Source organism: Pteronotus mesoamericanus, unplaced genomic scaffold (assembly GCF_021234165.1).
Source record: "Pteronotus mesoamericanus isolate MK-2021 breed Mesoamerican mustached bat unplaced genomic scaffold, CSHL_Meso_final contig_256, whole genome shotgun sequence".
NCBI classification, from domain to species: domain Eukaryota; kingdom Metazoa; phylum Chordata; class Mammalia; order Chiroptera; family Mormoopidae; genus Pteronotus; species Pteronotus mesoamericanus.
Genome location: NW_026555108.1, coordinates 555,412 through 579,420, shown reverse-complemented (window position 1 = coordinate 579,420; position 24,009 = coordinate 555,412). Strand labels below are relative to the sequence as shown.

General features: G+C 41.0%; 1 pseudogene; it reads right to left on the bottom strand.

Annotated features, from left to right (window-relative positions):
* Window positions 1-22,998: 22,998 nt before the first annotated feature.
* Window positions 22,999-23,660, bottom strand: LOC129071052 (40S ribosomal protein S8-like; annotated as a pseudogene).
* Between the last annotated feature and the right edge of the window lie 349 nt (window positions 23,661-24,009).

Below are 24,009 nucleotides of genomic sequence, written 5' to 3'. Positions count from 1 at the left end.
CATCGGAAAACCTCTCCTGGGTGGAAAATCCTTGTCTTCTTTCCTCCTGGTTCCGTGATCCTGGTTCCACAGCCTGAATGTGGATGCGTGCGTGTACATAACGTGCGTGTGAGGTGACAGAGGCTCAAAATGAGGCTGCAGTGGCCAGGATGGGCTCCATTGGTGGGACTTTGTGTTCGCCCCCTTTCCCTACTTCCTTATTCCTGCGGCGCTGAGTACCAGCTCTTCAGTGGTCCTGAGCTCTGTGCTGGCACTGGAATCCCGCGCTATAATACCATGGCAGGGGCAGAAAGTGGCACAGCCTTCCTGCTGGTGCGCCAGCCTGTGATTTAGGTTTGTCATAGTTTAGTCACTCAGAGTGAACCGTTCATTCCCCTGTCCCTATTAGGACCTAGGGCGGCGTCCAGGGCTCTACTGTTCTTCCAAACCTAACTTCACAGAATAAACCAAACTGGGGAGCTGCCTGGGATGAAATTCAAATTGGTCTCTACAGCAGCTGGTAAAATCATCAGGTGTTTGGTTTCTCCAACTACAGGTTTTTCCTACATTTGCTCTCGAGATGTAATAAATGCCTTTGGTAGTCCATGACTTCACCCTACTCAGACCCACACCTCCTCCAAGGGGCAGTCTCTGCCTCATCCCACCACCGTTCTGCAGACGTAGGAAATTTGGTCCAGGGAGATCACACAGTGCTTCTCAGGAGCCATTCCGTGAGCAGGGACTCCTGAGGAAAGAAAGCTTCACTTTTCTGAGTACACATGCAAACATTCTAATGGGCTACATGATAGTGTATGTTCACCAAGAATCGGAGTGTGGTTATCCTGAGTTTACAGGTGATGAAAGTGGGGCTTAGAGTAATTAGGGAAGTTGCTCAGTGGCCACCCAGCAGAAGTGGATGAGCTTAGATTCTCACTGAGAGCTGTCTGAAGCCCAGGCCTACAAGTGACCTTGCCAAAAAACAAACACACACACAAACAAGTAAACAAAGAAAAAAAACCCTGTAGAGTCATATAGAAGGATCCAGAATCTTGTAGCTTGGTGCATTACTGTGCTTAGGGAGGGTTCTAGTCAGAGCTGGGAACAGGGTGTGGGGATAAACTGGAGAGAGGTCTTTCTTTCCAGCCCTGAGACATCTCTAATCACCGCCTCTAGGCAGTGGAAGGCTGTCGGAAGCATCGCCCCCAGAATGCTGAATCTGTCTGTAGTAATACCCCTTTAAAAGTTTTATGCCCTTCTCAAGTTCTCTTCCTTCCTTTGCATTCCTCAAATGGCTCTCAGGAAAAGCTCAGCTAACAGTCTTTAGCATTCCAGAAGAGGCTTCACACCAGCATAGACCCACTGAGACTCTCCCCTTTTCAACAGGGGGAAATGGGCCCAGAGAGATAATGATCTCCTTTATTGAGATTTATGTTCCGCTGGAACCAGGTCTGAGAAAAAAAAAATAAAACAAAACAGGATACCAGGCCTGGAGAGGGACGCGAAAGAGACAGCTCCTCCTCGCTATGCCTTTTAGAGCTTTTGTTTGGTAGGGGGAGGAGGACACTGGGTGCGGGGGGGGCGGTGGGGAATGCCAGCCAGTGTATGGGGCTGAGTTGCTAATTAAACCCAGTGCTAAGGTTTTCTGTCTTACAGAAATTGGGAAGAGGCAGAAGGCAGAGGCTTTTATCAGTAATTGGCTCGTTTGAGTGCCAGGGGTGTCTGTAGCAGGAAAGGGGCCTGCTCTGTCCTGGAGTGAGAAAGGAAGCTGGGGCCTTCTATAAAGAAACCAGACTCTCGCAAACTCTCAATGTACATGTCACTGACTAATGCTTAAGACCTCTTTGTGACGTGGCCTCATTTTGACCTTATTAGCTGAGGTCTCCTTCCAGAGAGTTCCACGGTCACTTAGTCTAGCCCAGGAGCTAGTAATCTTTTGAATATCTGTACGCCCTCCCTCTTAAGCTATTCACATTTCCCTTTCCGCCCTCACCTCCAAATCTCATTAGGAAGTGAACACCTTTGTCTGTACCTCCCCCCAAGATCACCCCTTAGCAGGGTCCCTGAAATCCTACCACATGACCCTGGGACACAGCAGGAAAGCTATGGGGAAATGTGATGTCAGAACCTCAGTACCAGCTCGCGTCTCCACTGGGAGAGATTGTAGCTAGCTCTGAGTCACAGGCAGATCAATGAGGACTCTCTCCACCCCCAATTGTATTCTGGGAGAGCTCCAACGTACCTAGACCAGCAGTCCTCAATTAGACCTTCTCTTTAACAAATATCCGCTCTATTTATTCTTACTGAACAGCTGTCTGGAAAAAACAAACAAAAAAAACAACAAAACACCTTTGATCTGTATTTTGTGTGTTTTGAGCGCCCTCTAGGGACAAAATTTCACCAATGCAGCCCCGGTAGGTCAGGGCTTGATAGGAAATGATTTTTCCATGCTGTCAAGCTTTCCCCAGGTATTTTAATCAATCTTTCCTCAGCCTTAAAGTAGAAGATGCAGAATATCAGATCCGCATAAATAAGGAGCTTGACAGGACCTCGTACATCACCCAGTGTTTCTCCATTTAACAGATATGCCCTGACAGATAGTTACTGAATCAGGCTCCACCAATCCTAAGCAGGTGGACTTTTCACAGACAACTGTGCTTAGCCAATTATCTAAGCACTGGGCAGAGTGAACAGTACGGGAAACAGGAACAATGCTTTTTATCAGTAAAACTAGAAATAATACCTCACATATATGAATGCGTCATCTGAAGTAGGTACTATTATCACCCCCTGAGGCACAGAGCAGTTAAGTGATTTAACTGTGTTTGCATAGCTAATAAGTAACAGAATCAAACATGAGACCTAGGCAGTCTGACTCTTGAGCCCAGGCTCATCTTTTGTCTCTGGTTATTTTCTCTAACTTCCATCTCACATATCATCAGTCACTAAGTTCATCAAATCCTTCTCTCTCTCTTTTTTAAAGATTTTATTTATTTATTTTTAGAGAGGGGAAGGGAGGGAGAAAGAGGGAGAGAAACATCCATGTGTGGTTGTCTTTCATGCGCCTCCTACTGGAGACCTGACCCACAACCCAGGTATGTGCTCTACACGAGGAATTGAACAGGCGACCCTTTGGTTAGCAAGCCAGTGCTCAATCCACTGAGCCACACCAGCTAGGGCTCTTCTCTCTCTCTTTTTTTTTAATCTTCACATGAAGATATGTTTATTGATTTGAGAGAGCCAAGATCAGGAAGCAGCCTAAGTGTCCATCAGTGGATTAGTGGATCAAAAAGCTGCGGTACATTTACATAATGGAATACTACGCAGCAAAAACAAAGAAGTCCTTCCTTTTGCAACAGCATGGATGGACCTGGAGAGTATTATGCTAAGTAAAATAATCCAGGTAGTGAAAGACAAATGCTATACGATTTAACTTATATGTGGAATCTGATGAGCAAAATAAACAACAAAATAGAAACAGAAGCATGGATATGTGGAGTAGACTGTCAGCTGTTAGAGGTGAGGGGACTGGATGAAAGGAGGTGACAGGATGAGCCAAGAACACATATGCATGACCCACGGACATGGACAAAAATATGGGGATTGCCTGATGGAGGGGAACTGTGTGGAGATGAGAAAGGTGGGGGAGGTAGGGACATGTGTAATAGCATAGACAATAAAATACAAATCTTTTTAAAAACATGAAACTCATAGACATGGACAACGGTATGTTGCTACCAGAGGTGAGGGTTTGGGATGTAGCAAACGGTAAAGGAGGTCAAATATGTGATGATGGATGATTTGACTTTGGGAGGTGGGCACACAATGCAATATACAGATCATGTATAGAAATGTACGCTTGAATCCTGTATCATCCTATTAACCAATGTCACCCCAATAAATTTTATTTAAAAATAATAATAAAGGTTAGGAAGCAGAAAATACCCAATCAGAAAACTAAAAAGGGAAAAGAATACAGAGAAATGAGGGTAGTTTAAGGAGCCTCTGAAACAACTTCAAGTGTTCCAACATTTGCATCATGAGGGTGCTGGAAGTGGGGGAGAGGTACCCAAGGAATTGAAAACCTATTTAAAAAAAATAATGACAGAAAACTTCCTTAACCTGGTGAAGGACATACACACACAATTCCAGGAAGCACAGAGAGTCCCAAACAAGATGAACTCAAAGATACCCCACACCAAGACACATCATAATTTAAGTGCCAAAGGTTAAAGACAAAGAGAGAATCTTAAACACATCAAAAGAAATTTACCTGTAATGGAGCATCCATAAGTCTGCCAGCTGATTTCTCAATAGAAACTTTGCAGGACAAAAGGGATTCACACAAAATATTCAAAGTGATTAAAAGCAAGAATCTACAATCAACACTACTCTACCCAGCAAAGTTATTATTTAGAATCAAGGACAGATAAAGAGCTTCTCAGAAACATAAAAGCTAAAAGAGTTCATCACCACCAAACCAGTATTACAAGAAAAGTTGAAGGTTCTTATTTAAGAATACAAAAAAGGATCAAAAACATAAGTCATAAAACAGCAATAATACATATCTATCAACAATTACTTTTATAATAACAGGGTATATACTGTATTTTGCCGTGTGTAATGTGCACTTTTTTGCCCCAATTTTTAAAATTTTATTTCCTTATTTTTAGACAGAGGGGAGGAGAGGGAGAAAGAGAGGGAGAGAAACATCCATGTGTGGTTGCCTCTCACATGCCCCCTACTGGGGACCTGACCTGCAACCCAGGCACATGCCTTAGACCGGGAATCGAACCAGCGATCCTTTGGTTCACAGGCTGGTGCTCAATCCACAGCCACACCAGCCAGGGCTCTATCAACAATTACTTGAAATGCAAATGGATCAAAAGCTCCAATAAAAATACATTCAGTGGCTGAATAAATAAAACAAGTAGACCTCTTGTAGACAGAATATGCTGTCTACAAGAGATCTGCTTCGGATTGAAAGACACAAATAGACTAAAAGTAAAGGGATAAAACGTATTTTATGAAAATGGAAATAAAAAAGCCGGGTAGCAATACTTATATCAGACAAAATGACTTAAAAACAAAGCTATAACAAGAGACAAAAAAGGCCCTAGCAATTCCACTTCTGTAGATTTATCTGAAGAAACCAAAAATACTAAGTTAAAAACCCATTATGTTTTTGCAGGATTATTTCCAATAGCCAAAACATGGAAGCAACCTAAGTGTCCACTCATAGACGAGTGGGTAAAGAAGTGCTGAATGCATACAATGGACTATGACTCAGCTATAAAAAAGTATGAATCTTACCATCTGCACAACACAGATGGACCTATAGGTTATTATGTAGAGTGAAATAAGTCAGACAGAGAGAGACAAATGCCATATGATTTGACTTATGTGTGGAATCTAAAATACAAAACAAATGAGCAGAACAGAAACAGACTTTTATATACACAGAACATTTAGAGAGTTGTTAGATGGAGGGATTGGGGAGATGGGTGAAAATGGTGAAGAAATGAAGAAGTATATATTGGCAGTTACAGAATAGTCATGGGGATATAAAATATAGCAGATGGAATGCTGTGAATAATATCGTAATAAATATGTGTGCGGCCAGATGGGTGCTAGATTTATTGGCATAATTGCTTTGTAAGTTAGATAAATGCCTAACCACTGGGTTGTACACCTAAAACTAATATAATATGATACATCATATTGAAAAATAAAGATTAATTTTAGGAATGGGCAGAGGACCTGAATAGACACTTCTCCAAAGAGGATATAGAGATGGCCGATAGATATATAAAAAGATGCTGAACATCACTAGTCATTTGTGAAGTGCAAATTAAAACCACACTGAGATATCACGTCACACCGGTCAGAATGGCCACCATCAATAAATCAACAAACAACAAGTGCTGGCGAGGATGTGGAGAAAAGGGGACCCCGGAGCACTGTTGGTGAGAATGCAGACTGGTGCAGCCACTGTGGAACAGTATAAAGTTTTCTCAAAAAATTAAAAATGCAACTGTCTTATGACCCAGTGATTCCACTTCTGGGTGTATATCTGAAGAAACACAAAACACTAATTCAAAAGAATATATACACCCCTATGTTCATTGCAGCATTATTTACAGTATCCAAGATATGGAAACAATTTTTCTCTCTAGTGCTCATCAATAGATGAGTGGGTAAAAATATTGTAGTGCATATATACAATGAAATATTACTCAGCCATAAAAAAAGAATGAAATATTACCATTTGTGACAGTGTGGATGGACCTAGAGAATATTATACTAGGCGAACTAAGTCAGAAGAAGACAAATACCACATGATTTTACTTATATGTGGAATCAAAGGACAAAATAAACAAACAAACAAAATTGAAGCAGGCCCATAGACACAGAGAACAAACTAATGCTTGCCAGAAGGGAGGAGAGTTGGGGGACTAGTTGGAAAAGATAAAAGTGTTAACAAGTACAAACTGGTAGTTACAAAATAGGAACGAGGATGTAAAGTACAGCATAGGGAATACATTCAATAATATTGTTATAACTAGAAGTGGATACTGGAAGTATCAGGGGGAACACTATGTAATATATATTATTGTCTAACTACTATGCTGTACACTAAAACTAATATAAATAATTCTGAATGTAAACTGTAATTGAATAATAAAAAATTTAAAAATAATTAATTAAAAATTAGAACTGAAAAAAAAAACTCCAAGAAGTCCTGCAGCAGAGAAAGTGTTCATCTTTATTTAATCACCTTTTCCTAAACTTATCTGACTATGCAACTTTTTAAAAAGGATAGTAGCATGCCATGGAAAGAATTTTGTCCAGCGTAGACTTCGGGTATATGTATTGTAATCAGTTCTCAGTTGTTTATTCCTTAGCTGAAGAAACATTTGATAAGACATTTGGAAGAAAAAGTAGGCTAGTGATGTAAAATCAGCCACCTCCTTTTTATGATATTACCTAGGGTGATTCTTGATGAAAGAGAGTTATATTCCTCTTTATAATGTCCAAATCTGCATATGTATTTACCTCCACTTTCCACACATTTTCCATATTGGTCTTTTCTCTCTCTTTTCCCTCTCCCAATGTAACTGAATCCAGGTCTGGCTGCCTGCCACAACAAAAGCCAAACTTGTAAGACAGGTGCTGGTGAACAGGAAAGAGGTTTATTCAAGTGCTGGCCACTTGAGAAGATGGGGGACTCTCATCCCAAAGCCCATCTTAACGTCTCGGTGCAGGAAGATACGTTATAAAGAGGAAGAAGGAAAGCAGAACAAAGAGATCAGGGGGAGGGCTGCGGGCATGCAGGCAGTGCCCTTGCTGGTCCCGATATGGATCTTTTTATGCGCAGCGTCCTTGAGTCGGCCATCTGGTTTTTCCCCAGCTACATTCCTGTGCCTGGGCAGTCAGCATTAGCCAGGGCCTGAGGTCAGGCTGCTCCTTAGGTCCACACAGCAACTGAAACTGTAAACTGTACTAAAGAAAACTTTTAACATGCAGCCTATAGTTCTGAGAGAAAAATCAGGTTAGACAAACAAGCGGAGTTTAATATTTACTAAGATTAATATGGGTAGCTTTATATAAGTTTAGTGTATTCATTCCCCATTACACTAGGAATTTCAAATAAGAAAATACAGGGTTCTTATTTTCTTGAGGCAAAAGTAAGTTTACAGTTGTGAGTACATGAAACACAGAGTTTACTCCTATGTTATTATTAATTATTGTATTATTTTGTGTACAAACCACACTAAACCTACTTTTGCCTCAAGCTGTATAAATCTTTTTTTAGTTTTATTGAGATATAATTCACATATACCACTGTATAAAAGATATACAGCATTTTGCAAAGTGATTAATTTAGTTAGCATCCATCATCTCATATAGATACAAAAAGAAGAAAGCCAAAAAAAAAAATGAAAAGAAAAAAAATTGTTCTTTCATTGTGATGAGAACCCTTAGGATTTACTCTATTAACAATTTTCATATATATCATACAACAGTGTGAACTATATCATCATGCTGCACCATTGTACGCCTAGAACCTCTTTATCTTATAACTTGGAGCTTGTACCTTTTGACCACCTTTCTAGTATTTCCTTCCCCCCTCCTTACTGCTTCTGGTAACCACAATTCTTCATTTTTTCTATGAGATTGTTTTTTATTTGTTTGTGTTCATATTCCACATGTAAGTGAAATCATATGGTATTTGAATTTCTATGTCTGACTTATTTCACTTAGTATAATGTTCACAAGGTCCATTCATGTTATAGATGGCAGGATTTTCTTATTTTCATGGCTAAATAATAGTTCATTGTGGGTAGGTGTCGGGGGTGGGGTGTGTATCACAACATCTTTATCCATTTGTCCATTTGATGGACACTTAGGTTGTTTCTACATCTTGGTTATTATAAATAATGCTGCTATAAACATAGAGGTGCAGATACCTTTTTCGTCAGCATTTTTCTTCCCTTTGAATATATTCTCAGAAGTGGAATTGCTGGATCATATGGTAGTTCTATTTCTAATTTTTGAGCCTCCTCTGTACTTTTTTTTTCCAGAGACCACACCAGTCTATCATCCCACCAAAAGTGTAATAGAGTTCCCTTTTCTCTACATCTTCACCAGTATTAGTTGTCTTGTCTTTTTCATGATGGCCATTCTAACAGGTGTGAGGTAATAACTCATTGTGATTTTGATTTGCATTTCCTTAATGACTAGTGATCATCTTCAGCATGTTTCCATGCACTTGTTGCCCTTTTATATATCTCCTTTGGAAAAATACATATTCAGGTATTTTGCTCATTTTTAGTTAGATTACTTAGAGTTTTTTCATTATTGAGTTGTATGAATTCTATATAATTTGGATGCTAACCTGTTATCAGGTGTATGGTTTGCAAATAATTTCCACATTCTGTAGGGTGTTTTTTCACTTTATTGATTGTTTCTTTTGCTGTGCAGAAGATTTTCATTTGATGTAGTCCCACTTGTTTATTTTTTATTTCAGAGCTAGTGCTTTATTTGTCATATTGCCAAGACCCATGTCAAGGAAATTTTTTTCTATGTTTTATTCTAAAAGATGGATGGTTTCATGTCTTACATTTAACTCTTTAATTTGAGTTAATTTTTGTAAGTGGTGTTAAAATAGGGTCAAGTTCTATTCTTTTACATGTGAATATCCAATTTCTCCAAAACCATTTATTGAACAGACTGTCTTTTCTCCATTGCATATTCTTTGACTCTCTTGTCAAGCATTGGTTGGCCGTATATGCTTGTGTTTATTTCTGTGTTCTTGATTTTATTCCATTGATATATTTGTCTATTTTTATGCCAGTACCATACTGTTTTGATTACAATAGCTTTGTAGTATAGCTCAAAATCAGGAAGTGTATTTCCTCCTACTTTGTTATTCTTTCCCAGGATTGCTTTCACTATCAGGGATCTTTTGTAGTTACACACAAGTTTTAGAATTGTTTTTTTTCCCCTACTTGTGTAAAAAGTTCCATTGGAATCTTGATAGGAATTGAACTAAATCTATATATGGCTTTTGGTAGTATGGGAATTTCAGCAATGATTATTCTTTCAATCCATGGACATCAATACCTTTCCGTTTATTTGTATCTTCTATTTTTTCATAGATGTCCTATAGTTTTCAAAGTAGAGATCTTTCACCTCCTTCATTAAATTTGTTCCAACCGCATATATAAAATCATGTCATCTGTTGCCCTGGCTGGTGTGGCTCAGTGGATTAAGTGCCAGTCTGTGAACCAAAGGGTCGCCAGTTTGAGTCCCAGTCAGGGCACATGCCTGGGTTGCAGGCCAGGTCCCCTGTAAAGGGCATGTGAGAGGCAACCACACATGGATATTTCTCTCCCTCTCTTTCTCCATCCCTTCCCCTCTGTCTAAAAATAAATAAATAAATAAAATCTTTAAAAAAAATAAAAAAAATCATGTCATCTGCACATAGAAACAATTTTATATCTTTATTTCCAAGCCTGATGCCTTTTATTCATTTTTTGCCTGATTGCTTTGATAAGGATTTCCAGTGCTATGTTGAATATAGTGATGACAATGGGCGTTCTTATCTTGTTCCCGATCTTAATGGAAAAGCTTTTAACCTTTCACCATTGAATATGATATCAAGTATGAGCTGATAAAATATTGACTTTTTTATGTTGAGGTATATTTCTTCTATATGTAATTTGTTAAGAGTTTTTACCATGAATGGATTCTGAATTTTGTCACATGCTTTTTCTGCATGTATTAAGATGATCATATTATTTTTTCTTTCATTCCATTAATATGGTTATATCACATTGATTGATTTGTGCATGTTGAATCATCCTCACATTCCAGTTATAAATACCACTTGATCATGGTGAAGAGTCCTTTTATTAATGGGATGTTAGATTTGGTTTGCTAATGTTTTATTGATAATTTTTACATCGGATGAGAATCATCATGTGGTAACTTGAAGGATTAAAGGCAAGATATGTATGGTGTATGTGTGAGGGAGATGCAGAGAGGAAAAGAGAGAGGGCAGGGGAAAAGAAAGGAAGCTTATATAGCCCTCATCTAGAATACCTCAAAAGTGATATAAAAATTTATTATCTGACATGATTTCTGTGGGGCAGGAAGTTAGGAGTGACTGAACTGGGTGGTTCTGTTTTGAGGACGGTCCAGAAGCTCCAGTCAAGATGTTGGCAAGGGCTGCAGTCATCCGAATCTTGACTAAAGCCGGAGGATCTGATTTCAAGATGGCTCCCTCACATGACTAGCAAATTAATGTTAGGTGCAAATTAGTGGCAGATTTTCATCCTGCCAACCTATCTATTGTGCTACTTAAGTATCCTCATGACCCGGCACCTGGATTTTCACAGAACAAGTGATCCAAGACATAGCTGTGGTAGAAACAGCAATGTGTTTTGTGACCTAGCCTCGGAAGTCACCCTTTCCACAATATTCTGTTTGGTAAGTGGGGACCTACAGAAAGCATAAATGCCAAGAGGTAAGAAGTACCGGGGGCTGCCTTGGATGCTGGCTACCACACATTCCTTGACGAATTCATGAATATTTGTGTCTGCCTGTCTGCTCTTTGAATTACAACTGGTTCTGCCCGTCTGTTCTTTGATCCAGAGTGATAATACATAGTTGTACATGTTGGGCACTGAACTGGGACTTCTGGCCAAGTGGGAAAGAAGGTGCTGAAATAAAGCCTGAGGTTCACTTACCAAGTCTTGCACTTGCAGAGTTGTATTCACCCAAAGGATGTGCCTTTTTGTAATTCTCATTAAGACAGCGTCTGAGATATTAGGGCCAATATATCACTCTTATTTGCCTGTCTCACTCTAGCAAAGTCCTTGCTTTGACTGACTAGCTGGAACACATCTCACCCTTACGCCACAGCTCTTACCTCAGACTGCCCGGACCTGCCATTTTTCTTCTCTCTCAACCTTCCCATTATTGACCTTTCCTCCACTGAGGTCTCTTATCTACAGTCTAGTGCTTCTCGTGGTATCTCCCCTGCCAGGTAGGTCTAGAGTCTAGTGCTTCTCAAAATGTGATTTGTGAAAGAATTCCCTGACGAATCTTGTTAAAATAAAATTCTGGATCAGCAGATGGGCATTATTTAGGAGCTTGTGAGAAATGCAGCACCTGCTTATCCATGGATCACGTTTTGCATAGAAAGAGGCTAGTGCTGGCTTCTGACTTTCTGTAGTTCTGCCCCCTTTGGGGCAGAGAATAAAAATAACAACAGTAATGATGAAATAATAATAGCAGCTCACTTTTAATAATAGTTTCACACATGTCAGAATTTTTTTCTAAGCATATTACAAAGACTAACTCATTTAAATCTGAGAAAAACCTTGTGACGTATGTCTATTTTTTAAAAAGATTTATTTATTTTTAGACAGAGGGGAAGGGAGGGAGAAAGAGAGGGAGAGAAACATCCATGTGTGGTTGCCTCTCACATGCCCCCTACTGGGGACCTGGCCTGCAACCCAGGCATGAGCCCTGACTGGGAATTGAACCGGTGACCCTCTGGTTTGCAGGCTAGCGCTCAGTTCACTGAGCCACACCAGCCAAAGTGAGGTATGTCTATTTTTATCACTTCCACTTTATCCAGGAGGAAACTGGAACATATAAAGGTGAAGTCCTTTTGTGGGAAAACAAAGAATGTCCTGTCCAAAAGCGCAAAGCTAGTGAATGGCAGAGGCAGGATTTTAACCCAAGTAGTCTGATGCGAGAGTCCTCGCTCCTACCCGCATCTTTACACAGTCTCTCATTTAATCGCCTGTCATTTGCCTGGCACTGACTGTGTTAGGGGCTATCTACAGGGTCTTTTACTTAATCACTGTGAGCTAGGTAGTACTGCTCTCACTTTATAAATGAGGCACAGAAAGCTTAAGTAATTTCCCCAAGAGCAAACAGCCAGCACAGTTGCTACAGGAATCAACTTCATAGTTGTCTGACTCCAAAGGTCATGCATGAATTTGTTCCAGTACATCTCCCTTACCTACTTGTCAAGGTGCCAGAAATGTGAGAAGTTTTAGTCACTCAAGGTCCCTTATTCACAGCGCTCTTTCCCAAGGGAGGACAAACAGCTTTTGCTCTCAACTGGATGCGTCAGACTACTTCAAGAAGCCAGTGCTTTCTAAGAGTCAGAGGAAGGCCCTAAGGATCCAGGGCCCCGGCCCTGCACACGGGAGTGGGATGAGTGGTCTGGAAAAGAACAGTGGGGTCAGTCTCAGACTGTGAATTCGTTCCAGTTTTTCCCAGTCTCTCTGTCTCTTGAAGCTCCTGGGAGGGTATGGGGTTGTGGACGGAGTGAAGTGCCGTCTGGGCTTCTTGGAGACGCATTGTTGTTTGGGGGAAGTGAGTCAGAGCCCTGCCAGGCAATGTTTTCCTAGCCTGGCCAGGAAGGTGAGCTGACATCCTGTGGAGGGGACGAAAGCCCAGGGGCACTCCCTGAGCCTTTCTCAGCAGGCCTTTCATCTTGGGATATTCTGAGACACCCTACAGGCTCCTTCTGCCTACTGTCTTCCAGACGGGTACCCAGAGCCTCACACATCCCCTCCACATCGCCTTTACCCAGAGCGGGAAGAACTCTTGACTTCTTGCAGCTTGGAAAGGTCAATCTCCCTCATAGGCATCCCTCTCGGCGTTGGGCTGAATTCAGGCCACTCCTCCCAACTCTTTGTCCATTTCCTTGTCAGCTAAGATCTGCAAATAGTTCATCAGGGGGCTGGGTCTTCTTTTCACATGAAAGAATCAGATCGAGAATAATGAGCCCTCCGAGTGAGAGAACATGGAGGCTTATTTCCTTCTATTCCCACTGAGTAGGAAGCAGAAAGTCTGGGAATTATTCCTGGTTTGCCTACAACTGAGCTGAATGAAATTAGGTATGCCCCTTCTCCTCTCTGGGCCTCAGTTTCCCCATCTGAAACCTGAAAAGGATGGGGCTAGATGGGGTCTTAGAGACCATGATTTGCATTCCCTAGGAGAGGTAAGTCACTGAGAAAAATAACAGCAACAATAAAAACGACTAATATTCACTAAACATTTACTATGTGCTAGACACTGTTACAAATGCTTTAGGTATAGGTATATCCATTCATTGAATCCTTACTTAGAAGGATTAGTAATAAAGATTCTATTCTATGAGGTAAATATTATCATTATCACCACTTTACAGATATGAAAACTAGGGCACAGAGAAGTTAATAATGAAGGGAATATAGCTTGTGAAAAGCGTAAATCCTAACATAATAATTGTACTGAAGGCCCACAAAGAAAAGATCCAGGAAGAGACTCTGCCTCCATTCTTCACCCACTTTGTTTAGTCTCAGCCTCTCTGTCTCTCTCCCCACCCTCTTTTCCTCCCTCCCACTCTCTCTCAACGCTATGCTTGGGTCTGCCTCAGGTCCCAACAGCCCAAGAGCAGAACTAACTCTCTTCTCTACACATAGGAGTCCAGTAAACCACAAAAGGCTTGGGGAGAAGGGAATTGTGTGACACAACGTAGTTCCTCTCATCTACCATGGTACGTGATGGTCTTCCATGAGAGCAGGGAGGCCAGGGATTAGAATCATGGAGGTCTGGGGGCAAAAGGTGAGAGAAGAGGGATACGCATATGCTGGTGTTCTGGTATTTGCCCTTAATCACATAAAGAGGGGAATGGCTTTTGGTATAACTAGTTATCTTTGAGGAGCATATGACTGTTAGAATGTATTGGGACATGGAGGACCTAAGCCACCGCTTATGCTGGAACAAGGAAGGTATGCGTCACCATCTAAATAACTGACAATGAGGTTCCCTAATATCAGAATATCAGATTCCCTAATAACTGAGGCATAGCTGCCGGCACCCTGCTGGAAACCATTGAATCCTGACTGCCCCTCCCCTCTCCCTCAAGCTTTTCCTGGAAACAAGACCCATAAATCTCCCAGACTTTCTGTCCCCAAATCAGCCATCCCTGATCAGAGGACACTGTCTTGTAAACGCCTATACCCTGGATACCTGGAGGAGATTAGCAGGGTGGCCCACCCTCCCCCACAGCCTGCTACACACCCTTAAAAACCCTTCTACCCTTTCCCTTGCTGCTGCAGTCTGCTTGGACTCAACTCACGTGATGTCACTCCTCAAATAAAAGCCCTTAATTGGATCTTTTCGGCTCCAGAGTCCTTTCTTAGCCACCTCGGCTACCTAACAATGGGTAGGGTCCATTTCCTATATACTTACCTGAGCCTCAGTTTTTCTTTAGGGTGCCATAATATCCAGATGAGGAAGAAAGTACTTAGGGAAGACGAGTGCCCCAAGTAATAGGTTAAGAAGGCTGCAAGGTCTAAAGAATGCAATCCTTCCAGCCTTATCTCTGTCCCAGGCTGGAAGACTTCCGGGAGCTGGGTTGATCAAGGCTACTATACGGAATATCTGTGTTAACTCCTATGCATGTGGACCCTTGACTCTGTTTAGGCTGCTATAGCAGAATACCATAGACTTGGTGGCCTATCAGTAATACACATTTATTTCTCATAGTCCTGGAGCCTGGAAGTTCAAGGTCAAGGCACTAACAGATTTGGTGTCTGGTGAGAGCTCACTTCTTGGTTTATATATGGCCATCTTCTCTCTATATCTTCACATGGAAGAAGGGGACAGGGAGCTCCCTGAGTGTCTTTTATACTGAAAGTAATCCCATTCATGAGGGCTTCACCCTCAAGTCCTAATGACCTAGCAAAGACTCCACCTCTAAATACCATCACATTGGATATTACATTTTTTTAAAAAGATTTTATTTATTTACTTTTGGAGAGAGGGGAAGAGAGGGAGAGAAGCATGTGCCAGAGAAACATCGATTGGTTGTTCCCATACACCCCCAACTGGGGACCTGGCCGACAACCCAGGCATGTGCCCTGACTGGGAATTGAACCTGTGACCCCATGAGTCACAAGATCATGCTCAATCCACTGAACCACAACAGCCAGGGCTGGAGATTACATTTTTTAAAAAGATTTTATTTATTTATTTTTAGAGAGGGGAAGAGGGGGAGAGGAGAGAAACATCCATGTGTGGTTGCCTCTCGCACGCCCCCTGCTGGGGACCTGGCCCACAACCCAGGCATGTGCCCTGACTGGGAATTGAGCTGGAGACACTTTGGTTCTCAGACCAACGCTAAATCCACTGAGTCACACCAGCCAGGAGCTGGAGTTTACATTTTAACAGAGGAATTTTAGGGAACAGAAACAGGGTCTAATTCTATTTGTGAAAAAACAGATGTTTTCTGAGCATCTGCTCTGTGACAAACCTTGAACTTCAGGAATGTAGATGGCACAGTCCTAGCCCTTCAGAAACTCAGTGTATACTTCGATAATAAAATAATAAAACACTGTGATGATGAGTTCCGTAAAAGGGGAACAAAGTGCTGTGGTATCCCCGAAAAACATGGACATTGATCCTGAAATTCCCTATAGTAAGGTGGCTTCTCATAGGAAGGGTTATTTGAGAGAAATCCTAAAAGATGAGTAGTATTTGACAGGACCGAAAGTACAGGTGGGGCAGACAGGGAGTGTATGTGTGGAAAGACAGCATGAATCAAGCCCATGAAGGCACATGGGTGTTTGGAGACTAGAGTTAAGCAGAGCAGTTAGCATATCTGATGAAAGTGTGAGTAAGGGACTGAGAAAAGACATCGCTGCAGAAGTAGATAAGGGCCAGATGACAAAGACCCTTGGGTGAGAATTTTTAATGTTGAGATATTTTAAATTTAGTTTGAGGCTGAAGGAAAGTTTTAAGCAAGAGAATAAATGGATAATAGAATGATATTATTATTAATAATAACAAATATTTACTGAGTAATTACTATATGCCAGGACTCGTGCTGCTTTATGTATTTTCTGTATTATCCTGTTTCATCACTACAACTACCCTATGAGGTGGGTAGAAGGAAACACTGGTTCCATTTTGCAGACTAGGACCTGAAACACGGAGCAGTTAGGTAATTAGTAAAGATGTGATCACTTTTGGAGCCTCCTGGATACTCACCACCCCTAAGAGAAGCCTCAGGCCAGCACCAGAAAACACATAAACTTCATTTATCTTTGGGCATCAACTGAGGGAGACTCTGATAGGGTCAAGATCTCGCTGAGATCAGGTACAGAGGGGTCTCTGCCTGGTCCAGCTGAAACCTCTGTGCTTGCCCCAGGCTTCAGTGCAACCACTTGGCTGTCACGAATCCTTCTCCTGAGGGTTGGAGAACATGCACTGTAGTCTCACTTCTGCCACTCACTTGGGCACATATCTTTCACTCTCCAGGCCTCACCTTCCATATTTGTGACCTAAAGGAGGGGCTATTTATTATTTTAAGAAGTGTGAACAGCGCCAGCTGGTGTGGCTTAGAGAACTGAGTGCCGGCCTGCAAACCAAAGGGTCATGGGTTCGATTCCCAGTCAGGGCACACGCCTGGGTTGCAAACCAGGTCCCCAGTAGGGGGCGCACGAGAAGCAAGCACACATGGATGTGTCTCTTCCTCTCTTTCTCCCTCCCTCCCCCTCTCTGTAAGAATGAATAAATAAATAAAATACTTTCTAAAAGAAAGTAGTGTTTACAGAGCACCAGCTATGCACTACAGGCTGTTCTGGGCGCTGGAGGTGTAATAGTGAATAAGAGAGCTAAAGCCCCGCAGTCATGGGGCTAACATTCTACTGGTGAGAGCCGATAAACAAAGAAATGCTGATTTTTAAATGATGATGAGAACCATAAAGAAAGCAAAATAGGATGATGTGATACAGAGTGACCGTGCAAAGGACACAGTATTAGTAGAGTGATCAGGAAGGGCTCCTATGAAGAGGTAGCGTTTCAGCTAAGACCTGAAAAGATGAGAAAATCCAGTAGCACAGAGCAAGAAAAAGCTGTCGCAGGTGGTGAGAACAGCAAATGCACAGGCCCTGGCCTTGCATGTTTAAAGGACAGTAGGAAGGCCAGTGCAGCTCGTATGTAGTTAAGTGTATAGGAAGTGAGTATAAAATGGAGTCAAAGAGGGGACCGGGGCTAGACCACATGTGGCTTTGTAAGCCACAGAAAGGAATTTAGATTAATTCAAAATGAGACAGGAAAATATTAGAGGATTTTAAGTAAAAGCATGACATAATCTGATGCAGGGTTTTAAACATAATTCCTCGGGTTGTAGTGTGGAGAAGGCTTGTAACTGAGCGTGAACCAGTGATAAGGCTATTGCAGCAATCCATGTGAGATGTAATTGGCATATCAGTGGAGAGGAGACACATGGTTGGATTTGGGATGTGTTCTGGAGATATGACCAGGATTCACTGATGGCTTAGAAGTGGAGGGAGAGCTAAGAGAAAGAGATAAAGCAAGGGATTAAACAAACAAACAAAAAAGCCTCAAAGACCAAGACAACAGCACGGTGATTACCAGAGGGAAGGGCTTTGGGGGGGAGGTAGGAGAGGGTAAAGGGGGATAAAGGGTGTCGGAAGGAGACTTGGCTCGGGGTGGTGAACACACACTGCAATACGCAGATGATGTATGATAGAATTGTACACCTGAAGCCTATATAATTTTATTAACAAATGTCACTCCAATACATTCAATAAAAATATTATAAAAAGAATTAATCCTGCCTGGCTGGTGTGGCTCAGTGGATTGAGCGCTGGCCTGTGAATCAAAAGGTTGCTGGTTTGATTCCCAGTCAGGGCACATGCCTGGGTTGAGGTCCAGGGCCCCATTTGGGAACATGTGAAAGGGAACTGATTGATGTATCTCTCGCACATTGGTGTTCTTCTCCCTCTTTTTCTCCCTCCCTTTCCCTCTCTCTAAATAAATAAATAAAGTCTTTAAAAAGTAAAATAAAAAGAATTACTCCTAGGTTTGGGGTTTTTGTGTAACAAGACTGATATTTATGTCATTTCCTCATATGAGCTAAACTAGGTAAGGGAGCAGTATAACCCTAGTGGTTAAGAGGGGCCAGGCTGCCTGGCTTCAAATCTCAGTGCTGTAGCTTGTAGACTTGGGCACGTTAGTTAACCTGTGTGGGCCACTGTTTCCCCATGTGTACAATGGTAGGGGGGAAGCAGTGATAATAACATACCTACATAAGAGGGCTGTTATGAGGATTACATAAATTAATAGAGTTAAAGCACTTGGGGCAATGCCTGTCATAGAGTAAATGCTCTATGTTATTTGTTGTGGTTATTTCTAGCGCATGCATTTGCAAATTGTTAACCTTCACCCACATAACTCTGTGTTCTCGACCTCACTTCATGCTTGCTCTTTGGTCTTCTTCTTACCTCTGACTTTGTCTTCTCGGCAGTGGAATTCAGGAGATAAGCAGAAGAGGCTCCCACAGCAAGCTCAGGCTGTGGTGGGTGGGCCATCTGGTGCAACTCAGGCAGGGAGACTATACACATATATCAGCAATCAGGGTATCTTGAGCTTTCAGGATGAGGAGAGGCTTTGGCAAACTGCTGATGCTTCATGAAGCTGGACTTTGGGATCCCTTTATCTTTTTTCTGAACTGTTTGTCCTATTCTCTGACTTTTTCTTCAGAAGATCCTGGGAAGCTTCTCTTTTTATCCCTTGATCTGTACATTCTCTTCAAATAGATGTCCCGCTAAATGTTAATAGGTTTTTTTGAGGGGGCGAAGTGTCCTGTGATCAAATTCCTTGATAAAGGAAATGAAACATCTTAGAAACCTCTCTTCTGCTAAAGTGCATTGTAAATCTCCAGAAGAAAAGATAAGGTTACAGTATTTCTTAACCTTACTTAAACATGGAGCCTTCCCTTTTGTAGAAGTATGTCATATTTTGGAAAATGCTATCATAGACAAAAATCCCTCTCAGGAATATGCTGGTGTCTGAGTTCACTGTTCTAGAAGATTTGCTGTCTCAGCTCAATCCTTCAATGAGGAAAAGGAAGAAATGTCAGGTTTTGGAGACTGTCAGACCTGGTTCAAATTTTGACCTGCCCCTTAGAACTACATGAGTTGAGCAAGTTCCTTGGACTCTCTCTGGGCTTTGGTCTCCTTATTTGTGTAATGGACAAATGTGATAATACCTGCTCTTTAGGAGTATGTTTAGAGTTGGGATACTGGATTTGAGGGCAACGGTTACACTAAATGTGGGCCCCAGGCTGGAGAAGTTGCATTCAGACATCAGAAAGCAGGGGGGGGCATATAAGTCTTTCTGTTGTTCAAGACATGGCATTGTACAGTAAATGACGTGCAGAAGAACACAGGATGCTGGGAGCATGAGAAATAAAATTGAATAACCTTGGAACACAGGTCTGTAATACAAGACTATTACCAGTAGAGGGCGAGGACTTAAAAAGATAAAGGGGGTGGGCCGGGTAGGGGACAGCAAGGGTGGGGGGATTGGGACAACTGTAATAGAACAATAAAAAAAAAAACCATTTTTCTCCTGATTAAAACCCTACTGAATAAATGTCCACCGTAGACATTCTGAAAAATACAGAAAAATTAACGAATAAAAAGTTTTAAATCTCTCATGATTCCACCTCCTAGAGACTTTGTTAATCAATATTTTATTTTCTTCCTATTGCATAAAATTATATGCAAGATATATGTTTATAGAGTTTATATCATGCTATATATGTAATTTTGGTTCTTTCTCTATTTGTTGAGCATAAGCTCATAAGCATTTCCCTTCTCCAAGTCATTTGAGAATTTTTGTCAATATGATGTATATTTTGTAATATACATAATCTTAATTTATGAACACTTTATAATTTGTCATTTCTAAACGAATGTAAGTTGTCATTGCTACTAAAGTTCTACTATTTTAAATAAGGCTGTGGTGAAAATCTTCATGCATAAAGTATTTCTGCATTTCAAATAATTTCCTTAGGACCAATTCCCAGAAGTGGGATTACTGGGCTCAGGAACTGGTTGTTTGAAGGCTCATGATATATGTAGATGGAATTCTTTTCCAGAACAACTACAACAATTTTTATTTCCGCCAGCAGTTTGAATGAGTCTCAGCTATACCTCACCCTATCTAGCAACTGGCATGCAAGCTTTAAAGAGAGTTTTGCTAATTTGATAAAAGAAAAATGCTGGCTTGCTTTAATTTACATTTATTTGGTTAAATATGAAGTTGAGTATCTTTTAAAGTGTTTAGTAACTGTATTTCTTTAGTGATTTTTTGACTCTATCAACTGAAGGTCTTGTTGTTTATTATGAATTTCTTATATTTTAAGGTTTTTAAACTTTTCGTCTAATTTGTTGCAAATGGTTTTGATTCTTGGTTTCTTTTAAATCTTATCTTGAATTTAGCTGTTGAGACTTGTGACTCAGCATTTGTAGAGATTGATTTAAAAAAAAACAGAACAATACAGGCATACCTCATTTTATTGTGCTCTGCTTTATTGCACTTCATAGACATTGTGGGTTTTGTTTTGGTTGTTTGTTTGTTTGTTTGTTTTTACAAATTGAAGGTTTGTGGCAACTCTGCATTGAGCAGGTCTATCGGTACCATTTCTCCAACAGCATTTGCTCACTTTATATCTGTATCCCATTTTGGTAATTCATGCAATATTTCAAACTTTTGCATTAAAATACTTGCTATGGTTATCTGTGATCAGTGATCTTTGGTGTTACTATTGTAATTGTTTTGGGGTGCCGTGAACCATGCCCACATAACATAACAAACTTAATGAGTGAATGTGTGTTCTGACTGCTCCACTGACTGGCCGTTCCCCTATCTTTCTCCCTCTCCTCAGGCCTCCCTATTCCCTAAGACACAACGATATTGAAATCTATTAATAACCCTACAGTGGCCTCTAAGTGTTCAAGTGAAAGGAAGAGTCACACATCTCCCACTTTAAATCCAAAACTAGAAATAATTAAGCTTAGTGAGGAAGGCATGTTGAAAGCCAAGATAAACCAAAAGCTGGGCCTTCTGCACCAAACAATTAGCCAAGTTGTGAATGCAAAGCAATAGTTCTTGAAGGAAATTAAAAGTGCTACTCTGGTGAACACATGGATGATAAGAAAGCAAAACATCCCATTGGTGATATGGAGAAAGTTTTAGTGGTCTGGATAGAAGATCATATCAGCTACAACATTCCCTTAAGCCAAATCCTAATCCAGAGCAAGGCTCTAACTCTCTACAATTCTATGAAGGCTGAGGGAGATGAGGAACCTGCAGGAGAAAAGCTGGAAACTAGCAGAAGCCATCTTCAAAATGTAAAAATGCAAGGTGAGCAGCAAATGTTGATGTAGAAGCTGCAGCAAGTTATCCAGAAGGCCTAGCTAAGATAATTAATGAAGGTGGCTACACTAAACAACAGATTTGCAATGCAGACAAAACAGCCTTCCTTCTATTGGAAGAAGGTGCCATCTAGGACTTTCATAGCCAGAGAGGAGAAGTCAGTGCCTGGCTTCAAAGCTTCAAAGGACAGGCTGACTCTCTTGTTAGGAGCTAATGCAGCTGGTGACTTTAAGTTGAGTCCGATGCTCATTTACCATCCTGAAAGTCCTAGGGCCCTTAAAAGTCATGCTAAAAACTGTACTCTGCCTGTGCTCTGTGAATGAAACAACAAATACTGGATGAATGTTTTAAGCCCAATGTTGAGACCTAGTGCTCAGGAAAAAAAGTTCTTTCAAAATACTACTACTCGCTGACCATGTACTTGGTCATCCAAGAGCTCTGGTACAGATGTACAATGAAATTAATGTTGTTTTCTTGCTTGCCAAAACAACATGCACTCTTCAGCCCATGAATCAAGGAATAATTTCAAATTTCAAGTATTATTATTTAAGGAATACACTTCATAGTGCTATAGCTGCCATAGATAATGATTCCTGTGGTGGATCTTGGCAAAGTAAATTTAAAACATTCTGTAAAAGAGTCACCATTCTAGATGCCGTTAAAAACATTTGTGATTCATGGTAAGAGTTCAAAATATCAACATTTACAGGAGTTTGGAAGAAGTTGATTTCAACCTTCATGGATGGCTTTGAGGGGTTCAAGACTTCAATGGAGGAAGTAACTGCTGGATGTGCTGGAAATAGCAAGAGAACTAGAATTAAAAGTGAAGCCTGAAGGTATGACTAAATTGCTGCAATCTCATGATAAACCTGTGATAGATGATGAGTTGCTTCTTATGGATGAACAAAGTGGTTTCTTGAGATGGAATCTACTCCTAGCGAAGATGCAATGCAGATTGTTGAAAGGACCACAAAGGGCTTGGAATATTACATTAACTTAGTTGATAAAGCGGTGGCAAAGTTTAAGAGGATTTACTCCAATTTTAAAAGAAGTTCTACTGTGGATAAGTGCTATCAAATAGCATCACGTGCTACAGAGAAAATATTTGTGAAAGAAATAGTCAATGATGCAGTCAACTTCTTCCAAACTCCTGTAAATGTTGATATAAAGAGAATAAACTTTTTTTAACCCAAGAATGAACACCTTTATTACACTAGCCTTTTGTTGTTGTTGTTGTTGTTTTTTATCGTGAGCTTTAAACAAAGGAGGGAAGATTTATTTGCCTTTCCGGGCCTTAATTTTCCTCAGATAGAACTGCAGCTCTTTGCTTTCTAGCACATAGCTGTCTGCTCGGCCACACTGGCCTGGTCTTGAAGCGATGCATGCGAGAAGCTTGCCATGCTGGAACTGCTCCTCCAGAAGACTGCTGGTTTTGGCATTCTTTTTTCTTTCATCATATTTCTTCTGAATTTTCTTTGACCGTTTTTTTTTTGTTTGTTTGTTTGTTTAAAATCTCTTCCTCTTCAGGAGTCAGCTTGGCCCCCTTCTTGTGGCCCAGGGGCAGTACATAGTGGGAGTCGTACCACTGTCGGTATGGTGTGCTGTCAATGAGAATGCAGTTCTTTACTAGGGTCTTGGTATGGACCAGTTCATTGTTGGATGCATTGTAGACAACATCGATAATTCTCATTTTGCGTGTACAACACTCTGAGCCCCAGGAGAAGTTGCCCATGTCCAGCCTCAAGGCTCGGTACTTCTTGTTGCCTCCTCACACACGAACTGTGTGTATGCAGTGGGGGGCCAATCTTAGTGTTGGCAGCAGGGCGCCCCAGCTCATATTTTCGCTTCTTGTGGTAGGGCTTCCTCTTGCCCCGAGTCTTGCGGCGCTTGTGCCAGTTGTCCCAAGAAATGCCCATGGCTTGGCGCCGGCTGGAAAGAGAGGGAGAATAAACTTTATTCTCTTATTTTAAGAAGTTGCCACAGCCACCCCAACATTTAGCAACCACTACCATGATCAGTCAGCGGCCATCAACATCAAGGCCCTCCACCAGCAAAAAGATTACAGCTCACTGAAGGCTCAGATGGTGTTCAGCATTTTTCAGCAATAAAATGTTTTTAATGAAATTAAGTACCTTGCTTTTTTGACATAATGCAGTTGCACATTTAATAGACTTTTATATGCATTGGGGAACCAAAAATTTTGTGTAACTCATTTTATTGTCATATTTACTTCAGTTTAGTGGTCTGGAACCAAAACTGTAATAA